The sequence below is a fragment of the Corvus moneduloides genome, chromosome 5 (genome assembly GCF_009650955.1).
Source record: "Corvus moneduloides isolate bCorMon1 chromosome 5, bCorMon1.pri, whole genome shotgun sequence".
NCBI classification, from domain to species: Eukaryota; Metazoa; Chordata; class Aves; order Passeriformes; family Corvidae; genus Corvus; species Corvus moneduloides.
In genome coordinates this window covers 71,281,215-71,301,925 of record NC_045480.1, presented here as the reverse complement: position 1 = coordinate 71,301,925, position 20,711 = coordinate 71,281,215, and the positions used below count along the sequence as shown (strand labels likewise).

General features: G+C 39.5%; 1 long non-coding RNA gene across 1 annotated transcript in view; it reads left to right on the top strand.

Moving 5' to 3' along the window:
- LOC116444686 overlaps positions 1-19,452 on the top strand; it is an 82,714-nt gene extending 63,262 nt beyond the window's left edge. The window contains exons 2-3 of the long non-coding RNA XR_004240445.1: positions 16,153-16,314; positions 19,051-19,452. This is a non-coding gene — a long non-coding RNA (uncharacterized LOC116444686). The remainder of the gene's footprint in view (positions 1-16,152; positions 16,315-19,050) is intronic.
- The last annotated feature ends 1,259 nt before the right edge of the window (positions 19,453-20,711 follow it).

The window sequence follows — 20,711 nt, the reverse complement described above, 5'->3', positions numbered from 1 at the left end:
AAGAGTTTGGGAAGACCAGGGGAGAAGTCCAAAATACAGTGCTGGAAGCTTCCTGCTAGGCTAAGCTCAAATATAATCTTCTTTTCCTAAGTCTCCTACTGAAGTGCTGAGAGTGGAATTGGCTATCCAGAGAGCATTCACATTCTGAAAACGAGTATCAGCGTACGTCCTGCTGTCAAATTGAGATCCTTTCCAAATGCCTGGGGATTGATTGTCCACTGCACCAACCTGGAATAGAAATGCAGTTTTAAATGGAAATATATACATAGAAGTAATGTGACAGAGGAGGGAGCTAATAGCATACTGCTGGGGTTTGCCCTCACCTCAAGCATGTGTTTAACATCATCCTCTGCAATCAGCTCTGTTGGAAGGACAGCTCGTAATTACAGCAGCTCTCACAAGGGAAATTCCACCTTAGTATGGTACCCACTTACAATTTATTATTTTTAAAGTTATAATCTTTACAGAGCAAATGGTACCCCAAAATAAAATCATTGTGAATTGGTAATTCTCCTCCTTGAAATTCTTCTTAAAAGGATATGCAGCTTTTAAATTGAGGCCTTACAGAATAGTCCTGATTCAGGATGGGAATCTATGTGAAAAGGAAAACAGCTGCACATCTTGTGGATGGAGAATGTATAGCTAGGACTAGGGTGAGTTGTCTGGTCTTTCATGGCTTTATTTCCTTTGATGTTTATCAAAACCAAAACCCTGTAAGTTTTTCCTTCTTGCAGGGCAGATTTTTCTATGCCTTCCATCCAGTCTCTCTGTTCACTGCTGATTTTTGTCCAACATATGTGTCTACAGCTGAGAAACTCTGATGTAGGCAGTTGCTTGTCCAGGTTTGTTTTAGAAGAACCACCTTTCCCAAGCCCACTTTCCCTCCCCAATCTGTGTTTTCCACCGTGTCACATTAGAAGGACATGGCTTTTTGAGGAGATCTGTATTTTGCATTACAACTGGCAAATCCACCCTCGCAGGAAACAAATCTCATCTGTGTTTGGTTGTACCAAGTAAAGCAGCACAAATTTGTGCTAGGAAACAGCCTAATCTGACTGGAGCATATGTATTGAAACTGTGCTCAAAAGAGCATTGATAATTGTGAATTCCTTTATTTTGCTTCTGAAGAAGAAACAGACTGTTTATTTTCTTCATACACTTTGCTCTTCTGCAGCCTTTCAGGTTCTCTCCTTTCCCCCTGGGCAGAAAGATTAATGTGAACCCATGTCTGGGGAAAGCTCAGGTTTTCCTGCTTGCACTTAGTTTCTCGGCACCTGCCCTCTCTCTCTTTCCCTTTGTACATCTGATCAAAATAAATAACGCTTTATGGTGGGAAGAGTTCACGAGGAAAGCTTGTCCAGCCAAAGGGGTAGTAAGACTTGTCCTGGAAGGGGAAAAAACTGTGGACCAGCCTCAGAAGTGTGATACAAGAGAGAGGACATTTTTCAAGCATCTGGCCAGTTGATTTTCTTCGGCTTAATTAAGGGATTTACTCTAAGAGACCAAACCTCAAACTCACTAAATTTTTTCATTATATTTCCAAAGATCTGCTTGGAACTGACAAAACATGTTACGCTCTATACCAATTTTGTATGTTGGTGTTAAAAAATCTACTTAATTCTTATGTGTTTTTTTAAACATCTTCCCATAGGATATGGATACTTCTGCTTGACTAACAGAATATCACACAAGGTTATCATTGCCTATATATCATTAAGTTAGCTGAGTGGACCAGCTCTGTGGGCTCTTAATAAATAGGTACTGCAGTAACAGGAGATCAAAAGTGAGACTAATGTGCTATTTTTATAACATTTTGTTTTCTTAAGCTTAGAAACTGTTGTGCTGTCCTATGATCTGTTCAGTTTCTTCTCAGGGAAGAAAACCACACCATTATTTTTCTCCCAAGTACGTCAGCGTGCTCTCTGTAAGAGCATTCCTCACTGCAGGACAGTGTCTGGCATGGAGGGCAGGGAAGGTGTGTTTCGGCGGAAAGGAATACTTAATAACAGAAAAGTTGTAGTCCGGCAAACCCAGCCTCTGACCTGAGGGTGAAGGGCGCAGCTGAGGAAATGGAACATGTGGCATTATCACCACAAAAGGTGATGCCAGCACAGATCAGTAAATATATATATATATATATCTGCACACACACATATAAGCTAACAGTTGTGTGAAAATGCAGCTTTCTCAAACACAATCCCATTGCCTGCCAATCCTTGCAAATCTGTCATCATGCATGGGTTGGCATGCTTTGCCCTTTTGGGGCTGTGGTACAAAAAGTCAGTGCTGATGAGACATATTTATGCCAGGAAATACAAGAAATTAATTTCCTGCATTGATCAGTGGAAGGTGTCCAGGCTGATTTCAATAGTGAAAAATAACCCCCAAGCACTGCAGCGCTAAAGCTTGCAGTTCACTTTCTGACAACGCTACCTGCAGCAATCCAAGCTTCTGGAACAATTTCATGGAAAATTAGGGGAATAGGTTCTAAAAGTTCAGCTGCAAATCATCATTTCACTAGATAAGACTAGTGGTGCAGGGGAGAAGCATTGTACTGCACTAGTCTCTGTGAAAATAATGTTCTATTTCATCTCTGCAGCAGCAACCTGGGTGATAGAAAATATATCCCAGGAATCTGAGACCAGTTTTTTGTCCCTCTTTGGAAAGGCACTTCATCAGGCTCGGCAGCAAACCACTGTGTGAGATCTGACTGGATCCTGCCTACTGAAGCAGTCCTGAATTATTTTTCTGTTACTTAAACTGACAGCAAATCAAAAGGAAATGGGGTCTTTTGGAAATTCTGAGCAGAGTTGATGAGGAAATTTTTAAAATTTTGACTGGAAAGGAATTAGGTATTAGGGAAATGTTTAATGGTAGAGGTTCTTTTTAGAAGCTTGTTGTAACACAAATACACACGTTCTCCTCTCCCTCTCCTGTGAATTGATGCTATGCTGTTGTCTACCATTGCTACTGAGGCGTGCAAACAAAACACCATTTCCCCACAAACACCTTAGATGACATTTTTCTCTGCACTCGATATGATTTTGGTCACACCATGTGCCTGAAGATTTGCTAATTAACTTTGGGTTGTCTGGGCTATGCGTATCTCTCCAAACCCTAAAAATACCTTGCAATTTGCAAGGAGAAAGAGTTTCCATCACATCAGTGTTATCAGTGGAGGTAAAAGCAGTCGCAAGCTGAGGAATGTAAAAGCTTGTCCATTTTTAATCAGCTCCCCTGGAGCGTTGGAAGTGCTCTCTGAGTCTGGACTAATGAGGAGCAAAAGTGAATATGTCATCTGAGCATTCAGGTGAGGAGGAATAAAGTTTCTCCTGACCCTGATAGCACTGTGTTGTCACTTCCACGGGAGGCAAAATGCACTCGGCTCCTCGGTGGAGTGGGGCATAAAATCCTAAGTGGCATTTAAAGAAATAGCAACAAAGCCTCAACCTGTGCATCTTGTGTTTCAAACCCAGTGATTGAATACAAAATGCCTCTTTAGGAACAAACAAGCATCCAGAAAGCAGAAGATTTGATGGGTATTTTATTTTGAGACCCTTTTTTATGATTATGTATCTTACAATTATACTGCTGACTGTTTGTATCTGTCAGCAAGATGGCAAAGCAGCCCAGGTGTCAGCAGGCTGTGCCATCTGCCATATTAGATTGTGCACAGTGCTAGTTAGAACAATGCTATCATCTTAATATTCCAGATACCTTAATGAGTTTCTCAGACTAATTAAATGTGCAGCTTGCAGAGATCATTGGATGCCAGATTGTGGTGGCTGGGAAAAAGCTCCTCATTGTTCACAAGCTGCTTTATGATGGTACATCATACCATCATATGATGTATTTCAGATACACAATCGAAAAAACAAGGTGATACTTGATTTTAGATTAAAGAAATTAATAAGCATGTGGAAATATGTTTTTCTGAGGCTGGCTTCATATGCCTTCGCAGTTTACTCTGCACTCACTGAATGCAGAGTATCTATCTAGGAAGTAGCAAGCTTTAAGAACTCTTACTTGATTTAATGTTTGCAAAGAATAAGAAAATGGAACAAGTTTCTAACTGCGATTGCCAAACAGGCATTTAAACTGGATGTTTTCTTTCTTAAATTTTTGACTGGTATTTTGGCTTTGGATTTCTCATTTTGCTTCATCAGTCACACGAGAAGAAGGGGAAAGGGAAATAAGGTAAAAGTTGTCTTTTGACAATAAGATCTGTAATGAAGTCCAACTGTCACCGTATGAACTGTAGCAAATCAGAGGAAAACTGATCTGATTTTGTGCTCTGAGGGGTCATGGGTACAGGACTCAAATGTTTCCCCAAGAAATGAGAATCCTGGCTGTAGGATTCAATGTGTTTGAAGGCAATTAATCAGGACAAATGTCAACACATAATGGATTTCAGCTTAGTAGGACTTCTGTTCTCAATATTTGATTCAGAAATTCATTTTGGTGTGCGGTTTGCATTTTGCTTAAATATTTATTCCTAGATGGTACACGTGCACTGTTTAGTTAGGTAGGCTAAGTTCTCACAATAGTAATTGGAAAAATCAACTTCCGACGGGAATTTTAGTGTAACTTTCTGAGTAAGACATTTGGTCCAGATTCGTAGAAGAGAGGCACAGCTGGCATTTTCCACCCTGGCTTTTGCCCTTCACTTTTCTCTCTCTAAGCCTGAGTTTACCTGGAAAGTTTTGACTTTCCTTTACTTTCAGGTAAAGGAGCCATTTCCTTTGTTCCCTTATGTCAGAGATGTCACTCATCTGTTTTTGCTGCCTCTTTCCCAGAGTCCCATGACATTTCCACTGTACTTTGGGAGCATACTAATGGCACAGCACTAATGTGTGCCTCCTTTCACTCGCTGGCAAGGCCTGGCCTAATAGCTTGCTATTGATAGAAATGAACTCTTGGGAAAGATCAATTAATTTGTGGCCTCTCTCTGCAGTGAATGGAACTATTTTGTTTGCAAGAGTGGGGAGAGGGAAAAATATAAACAATTTGCTTGTAAGATGAAGCCAGTCTGGAGCCTCAGTTTCAGTTGAGGGTTTTGTGTGGATCTTGGGTGCCTTCCTCCAAGCACTGAGCACCTGGCAGTGACCCATCCCACAGTGCAGTACTGGGAACAGCTGGGTTAGTAGGAAGGGAAGCAGCACCAGCCTTCTCACTGGTTTGCTTTCAATGAACAGCTCATACTTTCTAGTTTAACTGCTCTACTGAAATGGAGAAAGGAGAGAAGTGAATTATTCCCGCAGCAGCTGGAGTCAATATAGCATAATAGATGGCCACATTACACAGAGAGTGATGCTGACCTTTAGGAAATTCTTTGAGTTCATGGAAATAAAGGTTGGCTTGCTTTGAGTGGAAGAAATAAACACTGCCTGTTGATCTGTGTTGTTATGCAGAGGGGCTGTCCTTGTAATCCCTGGCAGTTTTTAAAACTTAAGTGTCAAAACTGTTGCTGGGAAGGCAGGAAGAAACCTCATAGCTCTTAAAAGCAAATTTCTGATCCAATTAGAAACTTTCAGATGTCCCAGCTTTTCCTTATGAGAAAAGCACGAACAATAAAAATGGCACGTATGGGGAAATTAGGAGGGCAGGTTTTTTCTGAAAGCAGATGGCAGATACCAAGAGCCAGTCTCGCTATCAGGAAAGCAAACTGGTGAGAATTGCATTTGGGATTACAGAGGAGCTTTTGGCTGATCAGTTTTGTTTGCTTTTAATCAAGTGTCATTACATTACCATTATAAAAAAAACCAACCAAAAACCCCAAAGTACATATTGCGGAAAAGTAAAGTGAAATGCTCTAACCTGAAAAAAGCCACAAGTAGCTTAACTGTTGATTCTTGTACATGCAGACAAAGAAGACATTCCCTTTATACGTGTTTGATACATGACTCTTAATTGTGCAGCCTGCAGAATATATGGAAGAAAGGGTAGAATGAATATTTACATATCCACCATTCACTGTCCATTAAAATGGTAGATCACACTGTAGCTCCTGCAAATGTTTTATAACTGTGAAAAGCATTGTCTTTTGTACATAGAACGGAGGCTTTCATTTTATTCAGGGGGAGACAGCGCTAAATTTACAAAGTGAAATGAATTACCTGTAGCTTAGCAGGCAAAAAAAATTCAGAGAACTGTGGAGAGGTCAGTAGGTTGTCAGAGTGAAATGGTAATTAAAAAAAGGAGACATTCAACTGAAAATTTTCCAAAGGCATTTGGAGCGTGAAACAATAACTGCATCACTGTTGAGTTCATTGTTGTCATTCTAATTTTTCTGAATCACCTCTAATTTTCTTTCAGGTTAATTTCCTTGCTGTTTTTTTTCCCCTGGTAAGGATTATTCTTTTGGGTGTACAAACTTTTTTTCAAACCTGGTTTTAAACAAAAGAGTGTTGATTATATCTTGCCTTCCCTGAGAAGGTCCTCCATCATCTGCCAGATACTAAGTTCACTTAGTAAAAGGAAATCTCTCCTTAGGTCTAATTTGCACTGAGTAAAGCCCAAGTGTTTAAAAATATAGGTAAACTAATATGTTGTTTTCCTTGCATGCTATGGCAGAGCTAAATACACACATTTAGGTTTCTGCATAGTTCCTGTGAAGTCATTAGAGTCAGCCCGTGCCTACTTCTAAATCACATTTGTTTTATACGTAAATTACAATAAATCTCTCCTCTCCTAGCTTTGTTGTCCTGGGAAAAATGTCTCAAGTAACTTTTAGTTCTCAATGGTTTCCCAACATTTGTTTAAGGGTTAAGAGAAAAAAACCTTTGTGTGATGGTCAATGCCTTAAACAATGAGGCAACAATCAACCTGCCACACTTGCTTTGATTTTGTTACAGGATCTGGCAGACAGACCTTAGGATATTTATGTATCCTTAAAAGAAAACTCCCAAAAAGCTTAGGTAATAAATATCAGCATCTTCTGTGCTGTAGTTCGTTCGTAAGTTAGGCCCGGTGCCAACATCTTGTTTTTCTTTGCCCCAAATAAATCCTTCCAGGTGTGTGAGAGGGAGCCCCTTCCACAGCCTACAGCTGCTTCTCAGCCCATTTATTGATTTCCAGAGTTGAGTGAGATGAAAAATAACGTGCCAGAAGCAGAATATTTATATGCAAGGTGGCTTTAATAATTAAGATAACATTTTCTGTGTTGATTTATACTGAAATTTCTTTATTAAATTCCATGGGAAGGAGCATTGACATGCCATCTTGTATTGATAAATCTGACATTTCATATCTGAAGCCCCTACAAAGCCAGGAAGTTAGAGAAGCTTGTAAATGAGAAACAATTGCTTCTCTTATCCAAAGTGGCTTATTCTGATTATTTCTTGACAGATCTTTATGTTCTTCCATGTTACCACAAGAAACAGTAAACAATCACTCTTTTATTACCTGTACTAACTCTCACATTATACAGTTGTACAGCCACGTGCTAAATTCACGTTTCAGATATTCTCTGTCTGGTTAATCAATGATATTTACTGCTGGTGTACATATTGGAAGGACGTAGAGAAAATACCTCTCTCAATACAACAAAACAACCCTCTTGATAAGGGTTGACTGAGATCTCTTACTGAATACATTTTTAGGGGCATTGCTTAGTAAATGTGCTCTTAATTATCAACAAATTAGAGTAAATATAAAGTCAACTATTCTGGAAAACTAGATCCATCAAAAATCTAGTATTTTGTGACAAAACATCCAAGCTAGTGTCTTCTAATTCAAAATTAACATTTCTTATTTCAGCAAGAAAAACCCCAGTCCATATCATGCTTGACTTTAGTGCTTTCCACATTCAAGCCCCAGGACTGATTTCCCAGCTTGGGGAGGCAGACACAGAAAACGGCAATTTTGTAATAACAGTATTTACCTGCTGCTGAAAAGTCTGTGGAATTAGGATGCTATTATTCCTTCTGTACACACAACACAGGGAGCTTCAGGCCTTCTGTAAATATTTGCTCTTTACTGCAAATTTGCTAAGTTATTTTAATTACAGCAAAGCAAACAGGGAGAGCAGAGCTTTTGACATAATCTGCTTTATGTGCCTGTTGTATGTGCCCCGTAGTAAAAGCTGGGGAGTGACACCACTGCTCCGAAATAAATGGTTGAGATGAGTTATTGAGTCTTCAGCTGGTTATGAGAACTATAAATGAGGCATTATTACAAGGAAATGTTAATTCTAAGAGGGGCAAACTGTTGACACACACACGCACATATATATATATGTATATGTGAAAGAAAATTTTATATTAACTTCTGAATACAGCTGAAATGGGTATTTAAAGTTTTCAAAATGTTGAGACTTTTTCCAAGGATGTTTTAAACCTAATTTTATGTCATTGGAATTGTAATTGTAAGGTACAAGTTTAGCTTTTAATGAATGGAAAGGCTTTTATTGTCTTAACGGAAATTATTTTGGAATTTTAGCTTTCACTTATTTATTTTTTTTTTAACTTCTTTTGTGCTATTATGCATTGAAGGGGAGCAGAATATCTATAAAAATTTTTCTCCAATAGAAACAAAAATTGACTCTTCTTCTGTGAAAAGTTAGTGATCCTGAGTAGGCAAAGACTTTCCAGAAAACATGAATGTTTGATTTGGAAAAATAAATTAGTGCTCCATTTTAGAAGGTCCTTGTGGGCAGAGATATTAGCACACAGCAGTGCCACATCACCTATGGCCTTTGGTATTAGATGTTCACTTTCATGAACTTTTTAAAAAAAGACCACCGCAGCTGCCTTGTTTTAAAAACCAAAATCTCACTCTTGACAGTTAATCAATAAGCAACAAATGAAAAGTAATAATGCACGACTTGAGAATATTGCTGTGATTTGCAGCCTGAGAATGGGGCTTGCCAATCTGTTCAGATCAATCCATCTTCCCCTGGATTGAACTGGCATCCACATGCCCGTGGTGCACAGGGGCAGTGGGGGAGGATGCCATTTTCCTGGATCTCCCTAGGTGTGGAGAAAGGCAGAAGGAGAGAGAAAACCTGGAGTAGAGGTCGGAAATATCTGAGGGAGGCAATAGTTTTCCTGGTAAGGAAAGTGCAAGTGCTCTGAATGTGCTCTTGCTTCAGCCCAGTGCTAAATCTTCCCATGCAGAGGCAGAATGATGAACAAATGAGCAAACACCCTAAATCCTGCTCAGAGGGATTCTGCTACATGGGAAAAATGGATGGGCTTGGCGTTGGGAAGAGGCATCTTTGGTACAGCGTCATTGACTTGTCACAGGGAATAAGGAAAAAGAAACATGCTTTTGTGAGGGTCATTTTTCCTTTGTCACAGGACAGGGAGAAGGAGCAACAGAACTTTTAAAGTGACATTTAAGAAATGATGAAGTTAGCAGGCAAACAAGTTGTGCAGGCACTATATTGCAAATACCTTCGAGCACCTTTCCCCAGGTATATAACTAAATTGCTTTTCATGGCCCTGCCCTTTATCAGCTCTTCCTGAGCTTTCTGTGTGTAGTCTCACTCCTGCAACTAATCTCAGTAGCTAAAATTAATTAGGATATAAACACACCTAGAAAGCCTGTAAAACTTCATTTATGCCTGCAGTATAAGGCAGAACATTTGGCAATGTTAATTGAAATGATAAAAAGCTTTGTAAGGCATCAAGAACTCTTCAAGTCAGTCCTCCCTACCTTGGTTTAATGACATAGTAAATGCTTGCTTTTCTGGATATGATTATAGTTTTAAACACTAAAGAGTGAGAAAATTCCATTATCTTGTGTCAGGGAACCCTCCAGAGAAGATAAAAAGGCAGTTAATAAACAAGATTACTTTCCAATGGCAATTGCTCCATAATAGAAAATTCTCTTTCTAACCTTCTACTTTAGGATGCTAATCAGTTAATCAGCTCAGTCCCATCGGAGTTGCTGGCAGCAGTTTTTCCTCCCATTGGGAAAAAGTAAATGCAAGGTTTCTGCTGAGGTAAAAGAAGGAAGGAAGCAAATAGTAAAACTGCCTGGTTTCGTTTGGAAGTGATGGCTTTAGGCAATTATGCACCTGCAGCACGGACCCTGGTAACAAGCAGCATAGACTACAGTAGGTCTGTTGAGCCTTTTTTTTTTTTTTTTTTCTTTAAATGAAGTTGAAATACTGTATTTGTATGTATACACCAAAGCAGGGAATAATATCCATGTTCAGTGGCTGGCACGATTCCCATGCACCTCTGCCTTTGGCAAGGTATTAATCTGTGACAGGCTCTGGTGTTGTCTGGCATCAATCACCCCTGAAGCAATACACATTTAGGACAACATTCAAAGGTCTTATTTTACTATTTAATAATAAATGAAATACAGCTGTAGTATTTTCCCATAATTTCCTATTATGCACGGTCAATATTATTTTTCCTCAGAACTGGCGTTTTCTGGATGCACTCTCCTCAAAGTCAATATTCAGTGTATATGGCTTTTTTCCCAAAGCATAAGAATATTCTATTAACGGTGATTTTTCTGTTGGTAATTACTTTGTTTATTATTTATAATTGTTACTGTGATATTTGCGTACTTTGCTGCTATATAAAAGTGGATATCGAAAGTAATTGTTTCCCCTCGTGATCTCCAGAAATACACACTTTTGCCCTGTATTTATCTTCCCTTCTTCTTAGCTGTGTAATATTCCTAGATGCCTTGAAAGCAGGCTTGATCTGACATTCAAGCCTGGCTGTATTAGCACATCCCAGCTTTTTCTTTCACCCCTTTTGCCCAAGATTAAATGCCTTTAAGAAAGGAGATTATTTATAGTAGCCCAGAGCAAGTTATTTGGGAAAAAACCCACCATGCTTCCACTGTGCCTGTGAGAGAAATCTAAGAGCATGATCATCAATGAAATTTAATTCAGTATAAAGAACAAAACTTACAGGTTGTCAAAGGAACTTTGTGTTTTTGGACATCACGGTTGTAGCTGGAAACTGTGGCAATATGTTTAGGTGTCTGTCAAGTCTTTGAACTTGTATTACCCTGTATTCTTTGTAAATAGCATGAAGCCAAGTTGTATATTGAGTTGATTAAAAGCAAGTCTAACAGATACCCCGTCACTAATTACAGTGGCATTTCATCAACAATGGGGAATTGTCTGCAGTTTGGAAGAGATCTATCCAGGATGTCCTGGCAGAGTTTATTGTATTTGTGCCTGGCTTGGAAGGCACCTGATTGGCTGACACCTTTGTTTCTATTGCTTTTGAGAATTCTTTTCAAAGACTGAGTTTTAAGGCTTAATTTGCATATCTACTTAGAATGCACTAATACACAAAAGACCGATCTCTAAAAGTGCAGTTGCAAAATACTCAGATTTATTACTTTGCCTATGTGCTAAAAGTTGTATTAGACCACAGATCAGATGGCCAATTTTGAAACTTTGTCTTAAGCTACACAATCAGAAGACACATCATCTTGACATTTTGGATCTACTAACTCTGCTCCTTTGCTTGTGCTTCTGACTTCACAACTGCACTTCGCTGCACAGGTGGTGTTAAACACTGCTGTTGGGAATGTTGTGCTTCTGTTTTATTTCCATCAGATTTAAAGCTTGCACCTTAATTTATTAATCCTCGTATGTTGAGGAAACCAACACTGTTCTTTTGTGTTTCCATCACATGCTTTCCTCTTCTTTCTACAAAACTATTTAGCTGGCATTAGACAAGCTCCTTTCAGTATTTGAAATAAAAGCTGACCTGCTGACAGGCATGTAAGAGACTTTGCAGAAAAAAAACCCGTGGAAGACTGAGTGCTAGCAATTATGTGGAGCTGCTTGTCATACAGCAGATAGTACAATCCATTCTGATGTTCTCATACAGAGCATTTGCTGTCGTGTTCTAAGGTTCTTAATACAAAAATCATCCTAATCCAGAGGTAGAAACTCCAGCTTCAGGGAAGCACCGCACACAGCCTTGCTGTACTGCTTAAGGCTCAGTCTCTCCTGCAGAGGCAGGGATCTGGGAACAGGCCGGAGAGATTTTCACAACTAGCTCCCAAGGTATTAAGGCAAGTCTGAGCCTGGAGGGCAAATCTTTCTGTAATAGGGACATCAGCTGATGCCTGGGAGTTTCTCTATCCATTTTCCTGTTCGACTGGCCCTTTCCATTGGACACTGGAGGGCTTGCTTCAAACTACAGGCTGGATTTTTTTCATTACAAGGTCTGGAGGACAGTAGTGTCTCTGTACTTCACACAGGGTCCTGTCCCTCTGTGTTGTGGTGATAGAAAGGATAAAAGCTAATGTGCATTATTATTTTTAGTTTCATCAGCCTTTCCTAGAAGGCACATTCTTGCTCAGGTGGTTTGGTTTGTCATCCTACTGTACCTAATGCTTTAGTTCCCTGGAATGAAGTAATTTCTGCTGTGTAGAGCAGAAACTGAAAATGCCCCCAAAATAGACGTTATTTCCAGCCAGGAATTCAGTACTGGACTTGATAAACCTTTTTGAGGACCTCTACCAGCTGTGTATGTTCTGGAGGCCAAAATGGCACCTCAGCAAGTGCTTGCAGTTCTTTCTGTGTTCTCAGCAACACCTGGTCACATCTGTAGTGCACTGGAGGCTGTGGATAAAGCAGAAGGTGCACTTATACAGAATCATTCACAGTGGTGCTGCTTCTGCAGGACTAGGAGTGCAGAAATCAGTAAAAAACCTCTTCTGAGTGAGCAGACGCCTCTTTGTAGTCAACAACAGAGTGTGGCTATATTTAGAGTGTTCTTTCAAGTTACAACCCACTGTATTGATATATTTTAAACAAATGCTTTCAATTAAGCCAATGCATTTTGCCTTCACCTCCCACTTTCCCCAGAGTTAGACTGATTTGTATGACACACCGTTACTTTTATTAGCAGATCATAAAACAAGCACTCTCTCCAAGGAAAAGCTTTGCCTCTTCTCCACAGGTACTTAAGTGCCCTATAAACAAAACAGAGACGGGGTCTTGGTCATCACTAAAATTACGCTGCCTGAGGAATGTTAAACATTCCCATGTAAGGTGCATGATTAACTACCCCAAAATGAGGAATTCTTGTGAAGATCTGAGCTCCTCTGAAGCTGCAGCCATGTAAGGATTATGCTGCAGTTTGCTTTCTATTCCAACTTATATCAGCTTTTGTGAGCTAATTCCCAGATCACTTAGGCACTCAGGCTTAGAGAATAAAATGTAACTACTGTTGTATGTGAGATCCAGCCAATTACACAAAAATGTGAACAAAAGCAGCACAAGAACACAAAAGTGTTCAAGCATCCATTATAAAGAGTTCCAATATCCTTTCTAAATGTCAAGTACAAAATCTATATTTCACATGCAAATAACAGTGGAGTGTTGTTGCTAATATACTCCTGAAATTACATTTTCTTAGCATGACCTTTCTTGCTAACAATAACTTACATTTTAATTAAATCTCTGGCCATTTTCATTTCATGCCAAATATCCCCATGCTGTGTATTACTGAATTTTCATGTCAGAGAAGGAAGTTTAAAGGTCACAGACCTAAATTCTTCCTCGAGTTAAACTTTTTAAATAATACATGAAAGAAAGGACATGTGTGTACTATCCCTACAGGTTTGTAGATACACAGAAACACTCTTGCTTTCGCTAAACTCTTCATGTCAGGATGGGAGGGAAGGATTTGACAGGGTTTTAACTTCAGTGAAATACCCATGGAGCATAAAGAACAAAGATGTAGTTTAGAATTAGGTCTTGGCAGCTCAGCCTCCCTGCTGGAGCTGCAGCATTGCTTAAAGGCTTTCTAATCCTTCAGGTTAGCTCCTGCCTGGAAAACAGGGGGCTTGAACCTTGCCTTTGGAGTGGACATGGTCCCAGAGCCAGAAACTCTGCTTCAGGCATTCTGTCACTTGTCTTCTGGCACCAAGACCTTTGCAAGCTGTGAAATTCTGTGTTGGTGTTTGCAGAGACTTGGGAAGAAAATACATGTAGTTCTGGCTCTAAAGAGCCACAAAATCACACAGATCTAGACTTTTGCTAGGCTGATTATTGTATGCTTGGGAAACTCTTCGGAAAGGATTTCTTGACACTGACTTCTGAGATCAGAGATTGGAGGGGAGAATGGAACTAATTCCCACAGGCAGAGGATCTTTGCCGTAATTACTTCATTGTTTATTGGCCTTTTAACAGTACATTGACAGTGATGGTTGTCTTGTACCAAGTCGAAATGCTGCCTGCTGGTAGCAGAGTGACAAATCAAGAAAGAAGTAGAAATAATTGATCACTTCTTGCAAGAATAAAAGTCATCCTCGAGGTTTTAAAGAGCTGTGAAGCTTAGATGGAGAGTTCTTTTACATATTGAGTGAGTTTATTATATAGCTGAATTTCACACCTCCTTACAGGGTCTTGGCTATTAAAAGTGTAGTTTTATAAATATTTTATATCAATGACTTCGGTGACGGGTGGCCTGAGGGCAGGTAACTTCCAATGCAATCTCCTGCTGTGTCTTCAATAGGAAGAGAAGCTGCATTTACAACTCATGTTCTGGAGCAAATCCTTTTTGTGAAGGAAATGTCTTCCTTAAACACTAGCAATAGAAGGTGCTGTAGTTTCCTGTTACGATAGGATGTCCAGAACTTTTTTTGAGGACTCACAAGGAATTCACTTGAGGAATTAATTACTTTAAATATTATCTAAAAAAAAACCCACCTTACCAAGTTTTTCTTACTTGTCAGACACCAGGCACTAGAATGTGTGTGTGTTTGTTCCTGAATTTTCAGGGTCTGAGGGGCTTTTGTTGTTGTGGATGTCCTCTTTTATCATAAATTATATAATGACGACAAGAGATAGACAAAAATAAATAACAACAAGAAAAAAGCAGTGACATAACCACAGCTATTCCTCTGCTTATCATAGGGGAATCATCAGCCAGGGGAAGAAGGCAAGCAATGAAGTGTGTACCACTGAGCTCTGGATAACTAGAAGCAATTTCTGATCAGACTAAGCCCTTGCTTCACATCAGTGCATCTCTAAATAAAAAAGAAACAACCCCATGGCACTGTGTTTATAAAAAGAAAAATATGGAGGGGGAAAAAAATAAGCAACCCAAGAGCGTTATCCTGCAGTTGCACCCAGTGATGTGAATAGAAGCTTAACGGTTTAATTAAGCTTGTTTAGGCTCTCTTGGTTTTCAGGAGCTTTGAAGAAGGGCTCCCATAACTTGCTGTTGGGGCCAACTGGAAAATGTTCAGGAGAAGTTTGGCTTCTGGCTCAGGACTCTGATGAATCTCTTCAAACGTCTGCAACAGTGCACCAGGAGCAATGCCTGCACAAGAGGAAATTGAAAATTCCTCTAGTCACTGAAAGCTGGCAGTGAGTGGAGAGTTGCCAGGGAAGTAACACTTCCCTCAGAGTTGGCAGGATCGGGACACAGGGAGGGGACACAGCACTGTCTTGGGCAGCTCCCGTGTTCCCAGGTGAGGCAGCTATGTCCCATTTTTGGAGGAGAAATGAAGGAGCAGGAGGAGGTTTAACTTGATTCTCCTCTATTGAAGTGGCAGCTGGAGAATAAATCAAGTGGAGCATCCTGCATAAGCACTCATTCTAAAGAATAGCACAAGTTTATTAAGGAATAATGTATGTGAAATGCCTCCACTCATCTAAAACCTCAGAGCGGCCGACAGCCAGAACCCCATAAAACATTCACTTGTGCAAGTGAGAATTTGCCTGGCAAGAAATGGCTGTACTAATTAGGTTTTGAAAGGGGCTGTCAGCCTTTTCACCTGATTAGAAAATAGTGAGGATCTGAATCCCCAGCTTCACGCTGTTGTAAACTCCACCACTTCTGTTTAGATGAAGTGATGTGGCAGAATAGGGAAATGAGGGAGAAAATGTTGCCAAGGTATTTGGCAAAAAAAATTTGTATTCTTGAAACTAGCAGGAGAATTTCTCAGTGTAGACACTTCATTCTCAACAACACCATCTTGTGTGCTGTCCTTCCTCTTGGTGTGATGCTCAAGAAAGAAGAGTAGTGAATAGATCAAGGCTCCAGTTAACAGCTACAATATGACACAGAAAAGGTGAATTTTGTGTCTTGTTAAGTGAGGGGAGGATTGTGGAGGTCACACTCCATAAAGATTGCTAGAAATTAAGCAGCTCTGACAGGAGCAGGGGGGAAAAGAGTGTAATTGCCTGTTTGTGTTATTCCTCTCCAGTGTCTGTGTGGTGATGCTGGACTCTGCTGGCTCCTTTCACCTTGGGTTGAGAAGACAGGTCACCCAAAGCAGCTGTTCCTGGCAATCCTTGTTGTCTTCCTGAAAGAGACAGCAAGAAAGGTGTGGCTCTAAGAAGTGCCCAGTGCCACCTGGCTGGAAAAGGTAACTAACAAGTTTTACAAACTCTGAGATGTTGAGCAATTAAGCAGGATCCTTAGAAATTACTATAAGCTTTGTAATTTTACACAAGTGAATGTTTCAGTGATTTTTGTGTGGTTGTGGTCTTGGGTTTTTTGTTCTTCATTATTCTCTAGGGTTAGAACTGACTCTGAATAACCTAAAAGATTGGGCACTCTATTTTCTTAAGATGAAAAAGCTTTTTGTAAGGATTGGGTGGAAAATCTTTGGGGCATCTAGCATATAAACTACACATTTCCCAGGACTCTGTGTGGGAACTGAAGGACCTTAATTTTAAGTGCATTTCTCACAAAACCAAAGTTTATATTAGTTCTGGCCAGGCTACAAGGCACCATTTTTCCATGTTTCCTCAAAACTGTAATTATTTTAGTTATTTTTAAAAAAATAAATATATTGCCAAAACAGTTGATTATGTCCTTCAGTCTAAAAATCCACAATGGAGCCAGACCCAGAAATCAGTTTAATTACCAGCTATCACTAATGCCTTAGAGTCACGGGGTCAGAACATTACATCCTAGTGTTTCCAAGTGTATGAGTTCAGATTCTCCTAGCAATTCCAACCTCCTTGCTGGAGAGCAAACCTGGAATTCAGCCAGCTTTAACTCACCCCAGGCTAAGTTTGGAACTTCCAAAATTTTGGGTCTTAGTCCAATGGACTAAGTCCAGTCCTCCTGGACTTGTGAGGTTTAGAAAGCTCATAAAGCCAGGCCTGCTGTGTGGTGCTGGAGTCCTGGTTTGATGTGAGGGATTTCTGGTGTGACTCAATAGACTGAAATAAAACAAAACAAACACCCAATCAAAAGCTGTGCATTACTTTCCCTTCTCCCCACTGGTTTTTCCCATTTTATAAATGTAATTCCCATTTATAAATGCAACTATTACAATTCCAATAAAAAACAACAGGCCGTCTGACATTGTATCCTTACTCCAACAGGAATTAAAGCCCAGTGTTCCCTAGGAAGGTGAAGGAAGCTGGTGTGGCATGTGGGAAATCTGTCCTGTCTTTAATGGTGATGGCTCCTTTAGCCTCTGACCTTTTTCAGGCAAGAATATCTGCACGTGCCCTGAAGCAGAGAGAACATTTCTGGATCTGCATAAACGCACAGTAACAACAGCCAGTGCCTGTAGCCATGAGATTTGACAGACTTTATAATTTAATCTGAACTAGTGCACTGTGTCTGGAGATAATACTCCTTTTGCATATGCACAATCCTACTACTTGCCACAAAATATCATGCTGTAGTGGTTTTAGTATCCTTCAAATGTAGAAACAGGGCAAGAGTCACCTTTCCATGCAAATAACTATTCTGGTTGCTATAAAGCCAAGAGTAGGGAGAAATAAGGACAACTGCAGTTTTATATCATTAGGGAAAAACCCAGCTCCAGGATATTTAATCTCTTGGAAAGTGGACACGTCTGGTCTGCTAGAAAAAGTTAAACATGTAAAATTCTTTTAATGTGGTACTTGTGATGTTTCTGAGTGGTTTTCAGACCCATCATCATGGTACTTCAGCATATGCTTAATTTTAAATGTGAGAGTATCATTGGCTTCAATAGCATTACTGAAGTGCTTCAAGTTATGGAAATGCTGAAGCACCTCAGCAAATTGGAGTGGGAAATACTGATAAGATAGGTATGATATTGTCTGAGGAGACATATCTTAGATTGACAGCAACTGTATTTTAATTGTCCCCAATTTCCATGGCGTATTTCTGTGGCAAGGTCATGTTACAATACCCTGCTAATGAGTTGTAGCCTAACAATTATCCACTGCCCCAACAGCAAAAATGATCCAAATGTATTGCTATTTGAATGTAATCCTAAACCACGATCAGCAGAGTCACTCATGACTGTCCTCTAACCAGGACTGAAGATAAGCCAGAACCCGAGCCTTCATTGGCATCCTTCTGTAGATCTGCCATGCCAGTAATTCAATTAGGGGAACATAGATGTGCTGCAGTGATTAGCACTGCTCCTGTTACAGCTAGGAGTAAGGAATGTTTACAAATGTCCTTGAGGTAAAAGGACCCCTAAGTAATTACTGTAATTGCACAAGAATTGCTTATAATTGCTGGACTTGCCAGAAAGGCCTTTCAGAGGAAATCTGTAGAGCCAGTTGCATTGCTGCCTCCTCAGATCAATGTGAGATTAGTCCCAATGCACGGGGCAAAGGAGCAGACAATTAGCATTTCATTAGCAACAGCCCAGCTGCAGGACTCAAATCAAATCAGGGCAGGACACACCTTCAGATGTTTATGAATAACTAATAATCACCTCCTCTGCTTATTTTTTTTCCCTTCATTTTCTTCACTGTCTTTCAAACAAAATCTTGCCATAATAGTCAGATTTCCATGCATTAAACCCTCCCATTAATAATAGAGTATGTGCATCAGCAGCATAATTGTTTTCAGTGTATTTTTCTAATCAGTTTTAATATAAATAGGTAAAAAAATCAAACCCAACACCTGCATCTTACATCCAGACTGTCTTTTTTTCCTCTTTCTGCCAAAACAGGCAGAATTCCTGCTAGTTAGTGGCAGCTTATATGTGAAACATTTCTTCGGCACTGTTGAGCTGCAGTTTGTTTGCCTGGGTTTTCCATAAGCTCTGCTATCTGTCAGAGGCAGACTTAAGGTCTTCCCAACTAATTGAAAATGTAGCATCTTTTCAACAATCCGTGAATTCCTATGTCTGTAACAGAGAGGGAAAGAGGAAGCCAGAACATCAGTAACATGATCTTGCTGAAGAACCAGAAGTAATAAGGAGCCACTGGTTTAAAAAACGTATGTATGTATGTTTATATGTATTACCATCTAATTATTTAATAAATCTAGCAGATGCCCTGAAGATCCATCAGTCTTTTAAAGCAAAATGAAAATAAGCCAAAAATTTAAAAATTAGACTCAACTGCCAGAATTAGAACTCCAAATTTTGCTCTTTTGCCTGTGTTTAAGCATTTAAGTGTTCAGTTTTAGCTTGGACAGAGCCATGTACATCCAGCACTTTCTATTGACTTGAGGTTATTATTTACTCAAGAAATTATCTAGGACTTGAGGTTTTAAATTTTAGGCTTCTCTCCTTCTAAAGGCTAAGACACTTGAGAAATTCTGATAGAATGAGTACTTTTTAAGGTTTTTTGCAGAAGAAATAATTTATTTAAACCAAAATCAGAATTTAAATGAATATTCCCTTTTGAAGAATTAATTAAAATTAATTCTTTTTTTTTCTGCAAAGCAGCATGTGCATAAAATCTTTTTAATTTTTACCATCTTTGCTCATCCTGAATAATTCTTAGTGCCCTTGTGGCATCAAGATGGAAAGGCTAATGATCCTGCTGAGGCTACAACTTTGGGCTTCTCTCTCTTTTTATCTTGATCTGGAAAGAACTATTCAGTGCATTCAGCATTCTGTCATTTTGTCTGATCTGTCACCCTGTGAGATTCATTCAAATATATCACATTTATCACTGGTCACCACAGGCATCAGCCTCTCTCTGTTGTACTGCCACTGCGGGGGATAGGATCAGAAGCCAGCAATTAGGGAAGGGTTAAAGAGACCTAAGGATACTGGTGAAGGTGACAGGAAAATTAATTTTGTACTTGAGTTCTGGTTTTGTCTGCTGAGATCTTCCGGAAATGTTCAACATGTCATCTCAGCAATTTACAAGTTTTTTTGATGTGATTTATCATTACCCATTTACAGCAGAGTTCCTGCTGTTCACTTTATAGTTTTGTTTTTCGTTGTTTTGGTGAGATATGACATTAATTTGCCTTCACATCTTTTATTCATTTCAACTATGCAAAAATTCCCTAATATGTATTACCACATGGACTCTGGAAAATACAACATATGATTGTAGTCAAGATTGGAGAAATACATGCACATATATTACGAAGAAACACAAAATTCTCTCTTGCAAGAGGTTGTGACAATGTTTGTGTATTTGGAAGAGAACTATAAACCCTCTTACTGAAGGCACCCAGTCCATTTCTGTAATTATCCTTGTGGTATTAAACAAGCCCAGAGCAACAGACAGGAGTGGAGTTTATTTACTGTTTCTTGCACTAAGCTTGTATACGAGTGATAATTTTGTTTTACACTTTCCCAAGCCAATAGAAAACAGTTGAGCACAACCTTTTTTAAGTGGTTTTCTGTCATTCTATTTTCATTAACTTCAGAAGAAAGATGGGATTGCGCTGGCTCACAAATACTTGCTTGTTAGGGAAAACAGTTCAGGTGTCAAGGTTTGTGGCAGGTGTAAATTGAGTGATTCCATATGGTCTTAAAAATTATTCAACCTCAGCATCAAATCCCATGTTAAAAGATTCAGGAAAATGCAGAACAACCTAATTTAGCACCTA